Here is a 16,825-nt window from a genome sequence, read left to right on the forward strand (position 1 = left end):
ATCGCCTCCGCTTGATTCTCGCACTACACGATGTTTGAGAAACGGATGACCAAGACACAGTCTTCCAGAAACAATAACTCTTTACTCCGGGTGGACAGTTACACCTACTTTCCCCTACATATGCTAGCCCACCTCTTCAAGAGATCATGTAACCTACTCAACTATGCTAGAGCCCATAATAGCTTGTGGCTGCACACGGAAGTTTCTAGCATGAATAATCTCATGATCCCTTTGAACCTGGGTGGCGGTCCAAAAGAAAAACAGGCAATCCTGGAATACCCTGGTACCTCAATCCACCCAGATGTGAGGTTTAGTTGCCACCTTAAGGTTTACCATTAATTAACAATCTCACATCTGTCATGGTAGCACTCAAACCCAATCCACGTCTACTAGCATAGCATAGCATAGCAATATGAGCAAACGTAAAAGTAACTCCCAAGGTTTGATAACAAACCAGGTAATAGGTACTACCTCAACTACTTCCCAATACCCACAATTTAATTAGATCCTAATCATGCAATTGTTTGAGGATTGGTCTAATGCAATAAAACTGGGTAGTAAAAGAGGTATGATAAAAGTGTTACTTGCCTTGTTGATGATCCGTGAAACCTAGAGATTCGAAGTAGCAAGTGGTGCACTCCGGGTACTCTATCGCAAACAAACAAGCAAACAATAAGCACTCATCTAATGCACAAGTAAAACTCAAATAAAGATCTAACCAGAAAGTTCAACTTAAGAACTCCAGTTTGCAAAAAGAATCGAATCAAACGAAGCAACGAAAGTCAAACGGCGAAAGAAACAAGCTTCATTTACTAATCTGGATCTAAGTCAAATTTTACAGTAGCAAAAACTTGTTTGAATAGGTTAAACGGAAAGATAATTTCGAGACGAAACTCTAGGCGCTTTAATCGCCTGATTCCGATAAATGAGCTAAAAGATAAACTAAAACGAAAAACACATCAGAAATCACGATATGGGAAATCGCGGAAAATCCGACGAAAAAGAAAACTGACGAACAGTCAAACGAACGGACGTTCGTTAACTGCGGCTAACCGGTGAACACGTTCGTTAAAACGAACGGATCGGTGAATGTTCACTAACTAACTAAACCGAAAAAAAACCAATCTAATAAAAACACCTAGTCGGGGCAACTCCGGCGGGGCTCGGGACGGGCTCCGGCGCGGCTCGGGGGGTGCGGCGGGGCTCGGGGAGGCGACGGGCGACGTCGAGGGGCGGCGGGCAACGGCGTCGGGGCTTCCCGAGGCGGCGGCGATAGGCGGCTCCGCGCGACTCCTCCGGGCGGGGCAGGGTCGGGACGAGGTGAGGAGAGGGCGGCGGGGCTGGGGTACTTAAAGAGGGGGCCGTGGGGAAGGGGTAAGGCGGTGGCGGCGTCGTCCCTGACCGGGACTCGGGCGGCGGCAGGAGCTAGGTCTCCGGGAGGGAGACGGCTCGGGCGGTAGGCTGGGCTTCGGCCTAGTCGGTGCGCTCGGGATTTTTTTTTTAAAATAATTTTTTAGAAAAACAAATTTTGAAATCCAAAAAATCTGAATAAAATAAAAACGTGCAATTAGAACGAGATGAACCAAAAAAGTCGTAGAAAAATAAATAAATATCCAAAAATGCCAAAACAAATTTTCACCGTCTAATTAAAATAATTAGAACGAGATGAACATTTTCTTGGCCCAAAAATGCAGTTTTGAAAACGTGCAATTTTTCTAATGCAATTAAAATTGCAAATAAAATCTGAATAAAATCAAATATTTGATTTTAATATTTTTCCTCCAATATTTCAATTATTTTGGAGAAGTCATATTTTCTCCTCTCATTTATTTTAATATGAATATTAAAACCAAAATCCTCGTTTCATTATTTGATAAAAATCAAATATGAAAACCGCGAAAAAATTCCCCAACTCTCTCCTAGGGTCCTTGAGTTGCTTAGGATTTTCGAGGATTTTGCCAAAATGCAATAAAATATGCTATGCAATGATGATCTAATGTATAACATTCCAAATTGAAAATTTGGGATGTTACAAACCTACCCCCCTTAAGATGAATCTCACCCTCGAGATTCGGGTTGGCTAGAAAATAGGTGAGAGTGGTTCTTCCGTAGATCTTCCTCTCGCTCCCAGGTGGCTGCGTCCTCGGTATGGTGACTCCACTGAACTTTGCAAAACTTGATAACCTTACTGCGGGTGACTCGGCTGGCATACTCAAGAATCTTAACTGGTTTCTCCTCATAGGTCAAGTCACTATCCAGCTGAATCGCTTCCAGTGGCACCGTATCTCTCAGTGGTATCTCAGCCATCCCTGCGTGGCACTTCTTCAACTCGGAAACGTGAAATACATCATGAACTCCTGACAATCCTTCAGCCAATTCCAGTTTGTAAGCAACTTCTCCCATATTGTCACGACCGGTTTTTCAATAAAATAATTATTGAGAGACCAATCCCTTTTACGGACCAGCGAGGAAGAATTCCTTCTCACTGGTAGACAATATCTTGGTCACAGAAGAAAAATACCAGGGGTACTAAATATAATACAAGGTTGAGCAGAGACTGCCCAACAATTTATTACATGCACGCCGCTAAAACAATACGGTGGATAGGGTGGCAACTACTAACTCACGATAATAACGGTGGTGGAAATATCACCGCGAAGCGAGTGATATGATTCCAGAAGACTACAGCTCTTCGAGCGTCGGAGTGAGGCTCGAGGAGACTTATTGCGGGTGGCGGAAGCGTATACAATACAAGTGACCAATATCCGGGATCGCGCAGGACTGACTGGGACTCCTCTAGGCATCGGACGCGCTATCAAACTCTTCATCCAAGAGATTGCCTTCGTCAACATCTGGCCAAATCAACAAGCCAGGTGAGTACTATGAAAGTACTCGCAAGACAGTTCGGACATAAGATATAACAAATGTAAACATGAAGCACATGAGCAAGTTAACCAGTGCGATCAGACATAGAGGTAATAAATACTGGGTGCCAAGCGAGGGTCTGAATGACGCCTCGAGCGGAAACTGCAGAATAGTAATACTGGTACCAAACGAGTGTCTGAAAGACTCCTCGAGCGGAAAAAGCTAAACAGTAATACTGGTGCCAAACGAGTGTCTGAAAGACTCCTCGAGCGGAAAAAGCTAAACAGTAATACTGGTGCCAAACGAGTGTCTGAAAGACTCCTCGAGCGGAAAATGCTAAATAGTAATACTGGTGCCAAACGAGTGTCTGAAAGACTCCTCGAGCGGAAAATGCTAAATAGTAATACTGGTGCCAAACGAGTGTCTGAAAGACCCCTCGAGCGGAAAATGCGGAATAATAATGCCACAGTCGGGCGTCGGGGGCGACACCACATAAAGGGCTTATAACAGAATATAAATACAGTGCATGCCACAGTCGGACGTCTGAGCGACATCACAAAAAGGGCTTATATTTAAAGCAAGGAACAAGAACACGCCACAGTCGGACGTCTACGCGACGTCACATAAAGGGCTTATATCACAACTCAAAAATACAACAGTTCGGGAACATAAATTATCACAAGCATGAGACAAAAATAAAGTTAGTCCATCCACAGGAATAACAATAAATCTGGATTTACCACCTGAGATTGTTCACCGGGGACAAGTTTTTTTTTCACGCGGATAGATATGGATATAATGTTTTCATTACTTGGTCATGGATACGATGATTTGGAAAGAATTGACTCTGCAGAGTTTGTACTTTAACCACAGCCAACGGATTTCAGTAGTCACGGGGACTAGTTCCGTCTACGGTGTTTTGGAAGAAACACGTCTAACCAGTACACACCCAATTCAACCATCCGAAGCCAGGGATCACCCTCGGCAACGTTCAAGAAAAACCTTGAGACGGGGGGGCTACAACCTCGCGTAGCATGGGATCAAATTTCTATACGCGCGCTCTAAGGGGGTGCCCCCCCTCTCGGTCCCAACCGGAAACACCCATGACCCCTGACCGGATGACTGGCTTTAATCCTGGTCCAAGGTACCATCATCCCGGCCTCTCTGTTTGGTGTGTACACGGAAAGAGGTTACCAACTTACGAAACCGCATCCTGGCAATGAGACATGTGGTAGCACGGAAGGGGGAAAGAACGATAACGTGGCTCCAACCATGTTAACGTCGAAGAAAGTCGGATGATGCAAGGCTGGTATGCTACAACAGTACCACCTTGCTGCCCTTCATGTCACCACATGATTAGGCCACCTCTCATCAGAGGTCATCGCAACTTTGGAACAACCGGGTCGTTGCCTTACAAGCAACGAGGTATTTACCGACACTCATATGCCACGCACAAACTTTCACGCAAACATGCAAAACACCTGTCATATCAAATGTTCAAAACATGCTTGCCTGGTTCGGAGAAGTCGGAGTCTAGCTCGGCGAAGTTCGCGGCTCCGTCACCTCTTTCGGAACCTACGGCAATCACGAAACGGGTACTAACGTGAAAACCAATGGGTGCACAGAAAATTTTCCAAATATTTTTCAAATAAATCCCATAAAAAACTAGACAAAATTTGAAGATTGTCAGAAAAAGAATCAATCAAAAATTCCTTTTTATTAAAAAGTTATAAAGGTTTCTGTCCAGGGACTTATCTGTAATGAAACAGAAAAGTTCCAAGGTTTTAACTAAGAAAACAGAAAACGGTTCGATTGGGAATGCACAAGCGCAAAGAAAAAGCGTATTTGCCCGAAGGCGTCAACAGAAAACGGTTCGAGGTGGAATAAAACAGAGGCTGACACGCGGGGTCCACATGTCATGTTTGAAAAGCTCGCCGGCGCCCGAAGACTGCGGTGGACGCCGGCGTCGAATCACGGCGAGTTAGGAGAAACGGAGGGTACCAAGAGCTTCAGCGTCTTCTTCCGCGTCGGTGGGTGGTGGACTCGTCCAACGGGGAGCACCATGTCGACGGCGACACTTTCTCCGGCGGACGGCGGCTCGGGTGAGGATGGGGAACTCCGGTGGAGGGCTGCAAGCTTCAAATTGAAGTGCGGGTCAGAAAGAGGGATGCATGGTGAAGCTACTGGTAAGAGAATGGAGGCGGAGGAGCACACACGGGGGCGAATCGGGCTGGATCCCGTGGCGGGTCGCGGCGGCCGGAGTCGAGGAAGGAGACTTCCTCAGGGCTCTTCCAGTGGCTAGGCGTGCTCTAGGGGGAGTGCAGGGCTGGTGGGTGCTCAAGTTGAAGCTCGGGGCCTCTATTTATAGGCGGATCGACGGGGTGGCCGTGAACGGAGAAACTCCGGCGAGCGATTACGGCGGAGTAGTGGATTGGCAGGGGGTTTGAGCGGCCAGGCAGCATCAGTGGAGGTTACTGGAGCCGTTTTACAGCTAAACGGAGATGGTCTTGGCGTAATGGCGTCGGTCCACGGTGTGGTGACCGCACGGGCTCGACGACGGCAGAGAGCGCGCTCCGCGCCCTACGGTTCATGATGGGGGTGGTCAGCGCGTTCGGGGAAGTGGAAGGCCACGCGGCGAGCTCCGGTGGTTTGGGCGGCGCTGGGTGGCGTCGTCGGCGCCGTGTCTCCCGCTGGCGTCCGCAAAGCCGCCGCCGGCGTCGGTCACGGGGTGGCGCACCTTCTGCTGCTCGTCGCCGACGCCCGCAAGGTGCCAGGCGTTCGTGCGGTGCAGGAACAAGAGGGCGGGGACGAGGAGCAAGGTGACGCGGTGGCACTGGCGAGATCGACGTCCTTCTGTGAAGAAAATGACAGCAAGCCACTGACTGAATCTCTGAATTTTTCTGAACTTGACATAGACAGTGCACTGCAGGTGTTCGACAGAAGGTTTTGGCCATGAGATAAATTTTTCTGGACCTGTAACCTGGTGAGATGACCACTCAATGCACCCAGAGGCTGCCTGATTTTACTTAGAATTTTTGGAGAAGGTTTTGAATGAATTTCACCAAATTTGGCAAATCTGGTCCAAACTTGCAGCAAGTGTAGTTTGAAAACTTTGAACTGAAGACCAGTGGATCTTCATGGATCTTGGTTGAGGGTTCAAAGGACTAGGGAGGAGAGTTGGTTTGGGGGCAAAAATCAAAACAGAAAATGGAGTTCCTTTGTAAATCTCCAAGTAGTAGGATAGAAGACAGAAATTTGTTTGAATAAGATTCAAATGGAAATGATCACATGGGGAGGTCCAACTTGCTGGATTTGATGCAGATCATGATCCAAAGGTGAGGGAAGGGTTAGGAGAGAGGATTTGCACTAGGGCCATGGCAAGAAGGAATTGTTGAAGGTGGCAAAGGAGTTTTCCAAAAGCCATAGTGCATTTCCAAAAAGATTTTTAAAAGTTGTTTTCCCCAAAAGAAAAACATTTGGTCTTGAGTCCAAATGGAAAGCAAGAACCTCCAAGACCAAAGACAGATCTTGGGTGAATCCAAATAAAACTTTTTCCAAAAAAAATATTTGAGAGGGAGAGTTCTCTTAAAGGAAAAATTTAAATCACTCCCCTCAAGTCAAATAAAAATCTTTTGAAAAATCCAAATAAAAACTTGGGTGTCACAACACCTACCCCCTTAGGAAAAATCTCGTCCTCGAGACTTCTGCTACTCCTCAAATAGATATGGATACTCTGCTCGGAGGAAATCTTCCCTTTCCCATGTGGCTTCATCCTCAGTGTGGTTGCTCCACCGAACCCTGAAAAATCTTGTCGTTTTCTGACGGGTCCTCCGTTCAGACTCTTCTAAAATCTTTACTGGCCTTTCTCTGTAGGTGAGATCTGGTTGCATATCAATGTCCTCATGAGGTACATGCTTCTCCGGGTTGCTCACACATTTTCTTAACTGTGAGACGTGGAACACGTCATGGACGTCTGACAGCTCCTTGGGTAGGTCTAGTTGGTAGGCTACCGTGCCTCTTCGTGCCTTCACACAAAATGGTCCAATAAATCTTGGGGCTAGCTTCCCCTTAATTTTGAACCGTTGCAGACCCCTCATAGGAGATACTCGGAGGTATACGGAATCACCAGGTTCAAAGCTGACCTCACGATGCTTCTGATCATAGTAGCTCTTTTGTCGGCTCTGTGCTGTCTTGAGTCTGTCCCTGATTTGTTTAACTTTCTCCTCGGCCTCTTTAAGCATGTCTGGGCCGAAGATACGGCTGTCACCTATTTTTGGCCAATTCAGAGGGGTATGACACCTTCGTCCGTACAACGCTTCAAAGGGTGCCATTTGCAAGCTGGCTTGGTAACTGTTGTTGTAAGCAAATTCGGCATACGGCAAACTCTCTTCCCAACTGGATCTACAGGTAAGCACACAGGCTCTTAGCATATCCTCTAGGATTTGGTTTACACGTTCTGTTTTTCCATCAGTCTGAGGGTGGTATGCTGTACTGAAAGCTAGTTGCGTGCCCAGAGCTTGTTGTAGGTGATCCCAAAATTTGGAGATGAATTGGGTGCCTCGGTCTGATATTATAGTCTTTGGGAGTCCGTGCAAGCAAACTATACGAGAGAGATAAAGTTTTGCCAGTCTTTGTGTGGAGTAGGTAGTCTTCACGGGAATGAAATGAGCAAGCTTGGTTAGTCGGTCTGTGATGACCCATATGGCGTCATTTCCGCGTTGTGATCGGGGTAATCCGACAATGAAGTCCATTCCTATTTCATCCCATTTCCACTCCGGTAACCTGTTAGGCTGGAGTAGCCCTGCTGGCTTTTGGTGCTCGGCCTTGATGCGCTGACATGAATCGCAACAAGTGATGAATGTGGCTATATCTCTTTTCATACCGTGCCACCAAAATCTTTCCTGGATGTCCTTGTACATTTTGGTTCCTCCAGGATGGATCGAGTATGGGGCGGTGTGGCTTTCCGTCAAGATCTGTTGCTTGAGTTCCTCAATGTTAGGTACGCAAAGTCTATCTCGGTACCATAATGTTCCTTCACTGTCTGTGACGAACTCTGAAGTCTTACTAAGATTCATTTCTTCTTTATGCCTTTGATGCTGGGATGTCCCTGTTGAGCCTTCTTAATTTGTTCCACCAGGGTGGGTTGTATCTCCAGGTTCGATACGGTGCCCTCAGAGACTAACACCATGTTGAGCCTAGTGAACTCTCGCTGAAACTCAGGCCTCAAATTTTGCTGACCGTCACTGTCCGGGCTGGGGTTTCGACTAAGGGCATCGGCCACTACATTTGCTTTCCCTGGGTGGTAGCGAATACCGACGTCATAGTCCTTGACTAGTTCCAACTAGCGTCGTTGGCGTAAATTTAGCTCTGGCTGTGTGAAACTATACTTGAGGCTCTTATGGTCCGTATATATTTCACAGCGATTTCCCAACAGAAAGTGCCTCCACTCCTTGAGTGCATGTATAAGTGCTGCTAGCTCCAAGTCATGTGTTGGGTAATTTTCCTCATGTTTTCGTAGCTGCCTGGAGGCATATGCGACAACTTTGCCATCCTGCATTAGCACATATCCGAGACCTTTTCGGGACGCGTCACAATACACTTCAAAGCTCTTGTGTATGTCTGGCACTGTTAAGACCGGTGCGGTTGTCAGCTTCTTCTTGAGTTCTTGGAAGCTCTGCTCACATGCTTCCGTCCATACGAATTTTTTGTCCTTCTTGAGTAACCGTGTCATAGGTTTTGCCACAGTGGAGAATCCTTCAATAAATCTCCTGTAATATCCGGCCATTCCTAGGAAACTCCGCACATCTGTAACATTGGCGGGTGGCTTCCAGTCTAGTATGGCCTTGACTTTTTCTGGGTCTACGGCCACGCCTTCTTGGTTCAATATATGGCCCAAGAAACCAACTTGTCTTAGCCAAAATTCGCATTTGCTAAATTTGGCGTACAACTGATGTTTCCTCAATTCTCCCAAAACAATCCTGAGGTGCTCAGCATGCTCTTCTGGTGTCCTTGAGTAAACCAGAATATCGTCAATGAATACCACCACAAATTTGTCCATGTATTTCATGAACACTTTGTTCATGAGGTGGACGAAATATGCGGGGGCGTTCGTTAGTCCAAAAGGCATCACTGTAAACTCGTATAACCCATATCTGGAAGTGAATGCTGTCTTGGGGATATCTTCTGTCCGTACCTTTAGTTGATGGTATCCCGATCTCAAATCAATCTTTGAAAATACCTTGGCTTGTGCGAGCTGGTCAAACAAATCATTTATCCGTGGCATCGGATATTTGTTTTTGATGGTGACCATATTGAGGGCTCGATAGTCTATACACAGTCTCAGTGTCCCATCCTTCTTCTTGGCGAACAACACTGGCGAACCCCATGGTGAGGAGCTGGCTCGAATAAGTCCTTTGTCCAACAACTCCTTTATCTGCTTCTTCAACTCCACCAATTCTGAGGGTGCCATTCTATACGGCTTCTTATAGATGGGAGCGGTGCCAGATGCTAGTTCAATGCTGAATTCTATCTCTCGGTCTGGTGGCATGCCTGGTAGTTCTTCTGGGAACACATCAGGAAACTCGCATACCACTGGAACTTTTCTCAGTTCTGCCATGTCCATTTTGTTCAGTTTTGGTTTCTGTGACCGTGGCCTTTCTTGAGCGGAAACTCTTATTGTCTTTCCGTGATGGTGAGTGAGAATCACTGTCCGATTGAAACAGTCGATGAATCCTTTGTTGGTGGTCAACCAGTCCATCCCTAAAATGACATCCAGTCCTTTACTTTCCAACACGATGAGATTCGCGTGGAATTGTAGTCCTTCGAACTCAAACCACTCCTTGGCAGTAACCCTAAGCGATTTGCTTATTCCCGTGGGACTTGATGATCATAGATTTTTCCAAGGGAAGTATCGGAAAACCATGTTGCGAAACAAAACTATTCAAAACGAACGAATGGGAAGCTCCAGAATCAAACAAAACCGTGGCAGGTATTGTGTTGACAGGGAACGTACCGAGCACGATGTCTGGGGCATTCTACGCTTCTTCCCTGGTCACATGGTTCAGGTGACCCTTCCTGTGGTTGTTGCTGGGGTTGAAGTTGTTGCGCTTGGGGGCTGGATTGTTTCCACCATTGTTCGGCTTGGGTGCCGAGTCTCTTGGCTTCGGGCACTGTTTAGCATAATGCCCTTGTTGACCACAAGCATAGCAGGTGACCCCTGGACGGTATGTGAACTCCTTATCCCTGGCATGAAATTGTCCAACGGGCCTTGGCTCAGTAGTCGTGGATCTCCTTGTGTCTGTCCTTGGGACCTCAGTCTTGCCTCGGTTGCTGCGGGCAAGAGTCGTCTTGTCCCTCTTCCGCTTACGGATATCTTCCAGACTACGGCGCTCATTCTCCAAGGTGATGGCCTTGTCCACCAGCGTCTTAAAATCCGGAAAGGTGTGAACGATCAGTTGGCATCTTAACGCTGGTGCCAGGCCGTCCAGGAATTTTTCCATCTTCTTGCTTTCTGTCATGTGCTCGTCGTAGGCATAACAAGACAGTTGGGTAAACTGGCCGTTGTATTCTGTGACGGACATGCCTCCTTGCTTCAGGTCATCAAACTCTCTCTTCTTGATCTTTAGGATGCTCCTGGGGATGTGTGCCCCACGGAAGCCTTCCTTGAATTCTTCCCAGGTGATGTTGTGTTCCCTGGGATGCATGTGTAGGAAGTTTTCCCACCATGCTGCGGCTGCTCCAGTAAGGTAGTGTGGTGCATAAAGCACCTTCTCATGATCTGAGCACTGAGCAATAATCAGTTTCCTTTCAATCTCACGAAGCCAATCATCGGCTTCCAGCGGTCTTCGGTGTGAGCAAAAGTTGAGGGGCGAGTCTTCTGTAACTCAGATAACTTGGAATGTGGTTGATAGGGTTCACGGTGGTTTCCCATATTGATGACATGATTCATCATCTCTTGGTGTTGTTGCTGGCTTTGCTCGAAGAGACGGCATACTTGAGACAGTGCAGCTTCGCTGTCTTGTTGGCTGGACTGACTCTGAGTGAAATTGTTGCTGGTTTGTGTCCCGTAAACCTCTTCTGGCTGATTGGGCATAGAGCGAGTCCATGGGCGAGACATTTTTCCAGTCTGGGTATTATTTGCAAAACCCATGAGAAATCTGTGTAGCACAAGAAAAAATCTTGCAAAGGCAACAATTAAAGAGGCTTCAAGGTTTTCAAAGAAACACAAATGATTTTTCACGGAGAAGAAGTGCTTAACATAAATCTGAAAAGCAAACACATGATACATCACTCAGGATGCGTGTACACATCCTGACATGTTATTTAAAACTAGCGTACTACTCCGGAAGGCAGCAAACACACCAATACAAACTAGTGTACAGATAAAACAACACATCATACAAGCAGGCATAACACGCGGCTACTCGGTGCTCTCAGTCGGAGATGGTGAAGATCTCCTTCCCCTTGCCGATGGCAAGGCTCAGCGGTCCATGAGAGTCAACCTCCACCTCCTCTCTAGCTGGCTCCTGGCGCGTGACGCTGCGCTGCGGTGATGGTGCGGGGGCGACTGGCGGTAGAGCGTGTGTGGCCGGTGGTGCGGCTCTGACTGGAGTAGGGGCGATGACTCGGTCGAACTCCTCAGTGGTAGGCAGACGGCGAGCAGTGGCCAAAACAGCCGGTGCATACGAGGCTAAAGACGAGACGAAAGTCAGAGGCGGTGCCGTGTGGAGAAGCTCCTTCCTGCTGGCAGGACCGCCCCGGACTAAGTCCATGCGGGCAGTCACAAGATCATCTACGAGGTTGTCGAAAGACTCCTCCAGAGCCTTGAGATACTCCACAACCATCTCGATGGCTTCATCTCGTTCTCCCCGATGGCAGGCGAACGCATAGTGGCTGGTGTAAGGCACATGGCATGAGAGGTAGCGGTAGCGACGAGTCTTCATCGTAGGAAGGATGTCCCGAAGGCGAGCTATCGCCTCACGGGCAGCCATCTGCATGGCATGCCTCTCCGTAGGCATGGCCCTTCCCACAAAACGGAAGTGGCGTGCAGCAGAACGTCCTCCCTTGAACTGCACCACAGCTTGGTGCATAGACACGTCGTCACTGAGTTTGTGCTGATAGAGTGTGAACTCCGGGCGAGCTGCTGGCCCGATCGCGAACTTGGTGATGGAGACGAGGAGCTTGACAAACCCCTCGGGCACGTTGGTGAACACTCGATTCTCACAGCTGCTGCCAGCCATCTACAAAAGTAGGCAAAAATTCTGAGTAGTCATGTCATAAATTTATGATGACCAACAGAAAATAGGTACAATTGCAAAAATGCTGAAAAAGCACAAAAACGCTAATAACCGATTAGCGCTCGCACCTAGTGGCTTCCTACAGTCAGCCTGGCTCTGATACCAAGCTTGTCACGACCAGTTTTTCAATAAAATAATTATTGAGAGACCAATCCCTTTTACGGACCAGCGAGGAAGAATTCCTTCTCACTGGTAGACAATATCTTGGTCACAGAAGAAAAATACCAGGGGTACTAAATATAATACAAGGTTGAGCAGAGACTGTCCAACAATTAATTACATGCACGCCGCTAAAACAATACGGCGGATAGGGTGGCAACTACAAACTCACGATAATAACGGTGGTGGAAATATCACCGCGAAGCGAGTGATATGATTCCAGAAGATTACAGCTCTTCGAGCGTCGGAGTGAGGCTCGAGGAGACTTATTGCGGGTGGCGGAAGCGTATACAATACAAGTGACCAATATCCGGCATCGCGCAGGACTGACTGGGACTCCTCTAGGCATCGGACGCGCTATCAAACTCTTCATCCAAGAGATCGCCTTCGTCAACATCTGGCCAAATCAACAAGCCAGGTGAGTACTATGAAAGTACTCGCAAGACAGTTCGGACATAAGATATAACAAATGTAAACATGAAGCACATGAGCAAGTTAATCGGTGCGATCAGACATAGAGGTAATAAATACTGGGTGCCAAGCGAGGGTCTGAATGACGCCTCGAGCGGAAACTGCAGAATAGTAATACTGGTACCAAACGAGTGTCTGAAAGACTCCTCGAGCGGAAAAAGCTAAACAGTAATACTGGTGCCAAACGAGTGTCTGAAAGACTCCTCGAGCGGAAAAAGCTAAACAGTAATACTGGTGCCAAACGAGTGTCTGAAAGAGTCCTCGGGCGGAAAATGCTAAATAGTAATACTGGTGCCAAACGAGTGTCTGAAAGACTCCTCGAGCGGAAAATGCTAAATAGTAATACTGGTGCCAAACGAGTGTCTGAAAGACCCCTCGAGCGGAAAATGCGGAATAATAATGCCACAGTCGGGCGTCTGGGGCGACACCACATAAAGGGCTTATAACAGAATATAAATACAGTGCATGCCACAGTCGGACGTCTGAGCGACATCACAAAAAGGGCTTATATTTAAAGCAAGGAACAAGAACACGCCATAGTCGGACATCTGCTCGACGTCACATAAAGGGCTTATATCACAACTCAAAAATACAACAGTTCGGGAACATAAATTATCACAAGCATGAGACAAAAATAAAGTTAGTCCATCCACAGGAATAACAATAAATCTGGATTTATCACCTGAGATTGTTCACCGGGGACAAGTTTTTTTTTCACGCGGATAGATATGGATATAATGTTTTCATTACTTGGTCATGGATACGATGATTTGGAAAGAATTGACTCTGCAGAGTTTGTACTTTAACCACAGCCAACGGATTTCAGTAGTCACGAGGACTAGTTCCGTCTACGGTGTTTTGGAAGAAACACGTCTAACCAGTACACACCCAATTCAACCATCCGAAGCCAGGGATCACCCTCGGCAACGTTCAAGAAAAATCTTGAGACGGGGGGGGGGGGGGCTACAACCTCGCGTAGCATGGGATCAAATTTCTATACGCGCGCTCTAAGGGGGTGCCCCCCCTCTCGGTCCCAACCGGAAACACCCATGCCCACTGACCGGATGACTGGCTTTAATCCTGGGCCAAGGTACCATCATCCCGGCCTCTCTGTTTGGTGTGTACACGGAAAGAGGTTACCAACTTACTAAACCGCATCCTGGCAATGAGACATGTGGTAGCACGGAAGGGGGAAAGAACGATAACGTGGCTCCAACCATGTTAACGTCGAAGAAAGTCGGATGACGCAAGGCTGGTATGCTACAACAGTACCACCTTGCTGCCCTTCATGTCACCACATGATTAGGCCACCTCTCATCAGAGGTCATCGCAACTTTGGAACAACCGGGTCGTTGCCTTACAAGCAATGAGGTATTTACCGAAACTCATATGCCACGCACAAACTTTCACGCAAACATGGAAAACACCTGTCATATCAAATGTTCAAAACATGCTTGCCTGGTTCGGAGAATTCGGAGTCTAGCTCGGCGAAGTTCGCGGCTCCGTCACCTCTTTCGGAACCTACGGCAATCACGAAACGGGTACTAACGTCAAAACCAATGGGTGCACAGAAACTTTTCCAAATATTTTTCAAATAAATCCCATAAAAAACTAGACAAAATTTGAAGATTGTCAGAAAAAGAATCACTCAAAAATTCATTTTTATTAAAAAGTTATTAAGGTTTCTGTCCAGGGACTTATCTGTAATGAAACAGAAAAGTTCCAGGGTTTTAACTGAGAAAACAGAAAACGGTTCGATTGGGAATGCGCAAGCGCAAAGAAGAAAGCGTATTTGCCCGAAGGCTGCAGCATAAAACGGTTCAAGGTGGAATAAAACAGAGGCTGACACGCGGGGTCCACATGTCAGGTTTGAAATGCTCGCTGGCGCCCGAAGACTGCGGTGGACGCCGGCGTCGAACCACAGCGAGTTAGGAGAAACAGAGGGTACCAAGAGCTTCAGCGTCTTCTTCCGCGTCGGTGGGTGGTGGACTCGTCCAACGGGGAGCACCACGTCGACGGCGACACTTTCTCCGGCGGACGGCGGCTCGGGTGAGGATGGGGAACTCCGGTGGAGGGCTGCAAGCTTCAAATTGAAGTGCGAGTCAGAAAGAGGGATGCATGGTGAAGCTACTGGTAAGAGAATGGAGGCGGAGGAGCACACACGGGGGCGAATCGGGCTAGATCCCGTGGCGGGTCGCGGCGGCCGGAGTCGAGGAAGGAGACCTCCTCGGGGCTCTTCCAGTGGCTAGGCGTGCTCTAGGGGGAGTGCAGGGCTGGTGGGTGCTCGAGTTGAAGCTCGGGGCCTCTATTTATAGGCGGATCGACGGGGTGGCCATGAACGGAGAAACTCCAGCGAGCGATTACGGCGGAGCGGTGGATTGGCAGGGGGTTTGAGCGGCCAGGCAGCATCAGTGGAGGTTACTGGAGCCGTTTTACAGCTAAACGGAGATGGTCTTGGCGTAATGGCGTCGGTCCACGGTGTGGTGACCGCACGGGCTCGACGGCGGCAGAGAGCGCGCTCCGCGCCCTGCGGTTCACGACGAGGGTGGTCAGCGCGTTCGGGGGAGTGGAAGGCCACGCGGCGAGCTCCGGTGGTTTGGGCGGCGCTGGGTGGCGTCGCCGGCGCCGTGTCTCCCGCTGGCGTCTGCAAAGCCGCCACCGGCATCGGTCACGGGGCGGCGCACCTTCTGCTGCTCGTCGCCGATGCCCGCAAGGCGCCAGGCATTCGTGCGATGCAGGAACAAGAGGGCGGGGACGAGGAGCAAGGCGACGCGGTGGCACTGGCGAGATCGACGTCCTTCTCTGAAGAAAACGACAGCAAGCCACTGACTGAATCTCTGAATTTTTCTGAACTTGACATAGACAGTGCACTGCAGGTGTTCGACAGAAGGTTTTGGCCATGAGATAAATTTTTCTGGAGCTGTAACCTGGTGAGATGACCACTCAATGCACCCAGAGGCTGCATGATTTTACTTGGAATTTTTGGAGAAGGTTTTGAATGAATTTCACCAAATTTGGCAAATCTGGTCCAAACTTGCAGCAAGTGTAGTTTGAAAAGTTTGAACTGAAGACCAGTGGATCTTCATGGATCTTGGTTGTGAGTTCAAAGGACTAGGGAGGAGAGTTGGTTTGGGGGCAAAAATCAAAACAGAAAATGGAGTTCCTTTGTAAATCTCCAAGTAGTAGGATAGAAGACAGAAATTTGTTTGAATAAGATTCAAATGGAAATGATCACATGGGGAGGTCCAACTTGCTGGATTTGATGCAGATCATGATCCAAAGGTGAGGGAAGGGTTAGGAGAGAGGATTTGCACTAGGGCCATGGCAAGAAGGAATTATTGAAGGTGGCAAAGGAGTTTTCCAAAAGCCATAGTGCATTTCCAAAAAGATTTTTAAAAGTTGTTTTCCCCAAAAGAAAAACATTTGGTCTTGAGTCCAAATGGAAAGCAAGAACCTCCAAGACCAAAGACAGATCTTGGGTGAATCCAAATAAAACTTTTGCCAAAAAAAAATATTTGAGAGGGAGAGTTCTCTTAAAGGAAAAATTTAAATCACTCCCCTCAAGTCAAATAAAAATCTTTTGAAAAATCCAAATAAAAACTTGGGTGTCACACATATGCTCCAAAATTTTGTATGGTCCTACAAAACGTGGCGCTAACTTTCCTTTAACTCCAAAGCGCTTAACTCCTTGAAGTGGTGATACTCGTAGGTAAACTCTGTCTCCGACTTCGTGAACTGTCTCCTTGCATTTAGAATCCGCATAACTCTTCTGCCTGGACTGGGCTACCTTGAGCCTATCGCGAATCAACTTCACTTTCCGTTCAGACTCTTTAATCAAATCTGGTCCAAACAACTGGCGGTCTCCAACTTCGTTCCACAACAAGGGTGTTCTGCACCTCCTTCCGTACAAAGCTTCGAAAGGGGCCATCTTCAAACTGTATTGGTAACTGTTGATGTAAGAAAACTCTGCATAAGGCAAATTGTCGTCCCAACTAGTTCCATAATCTAGCGCACAAGCTCTCAGCATATCTTCC

This window comes from Aegilops tauschii, chromosome 2 (genome assembly GCF_002575655.3).
Source record: "Aegilops tauschii subsp. strangulata cultivar AL8/78 chromosome 2, Aet v6.0, whole genome shotgun sequence".
NCBI classification, from domain to species: Eukaryota; Viridiplantae; Streptophyta; class Magnoliopsida; order Poales; family Poaceae; genus Aegilops; species Aegilops tauschii.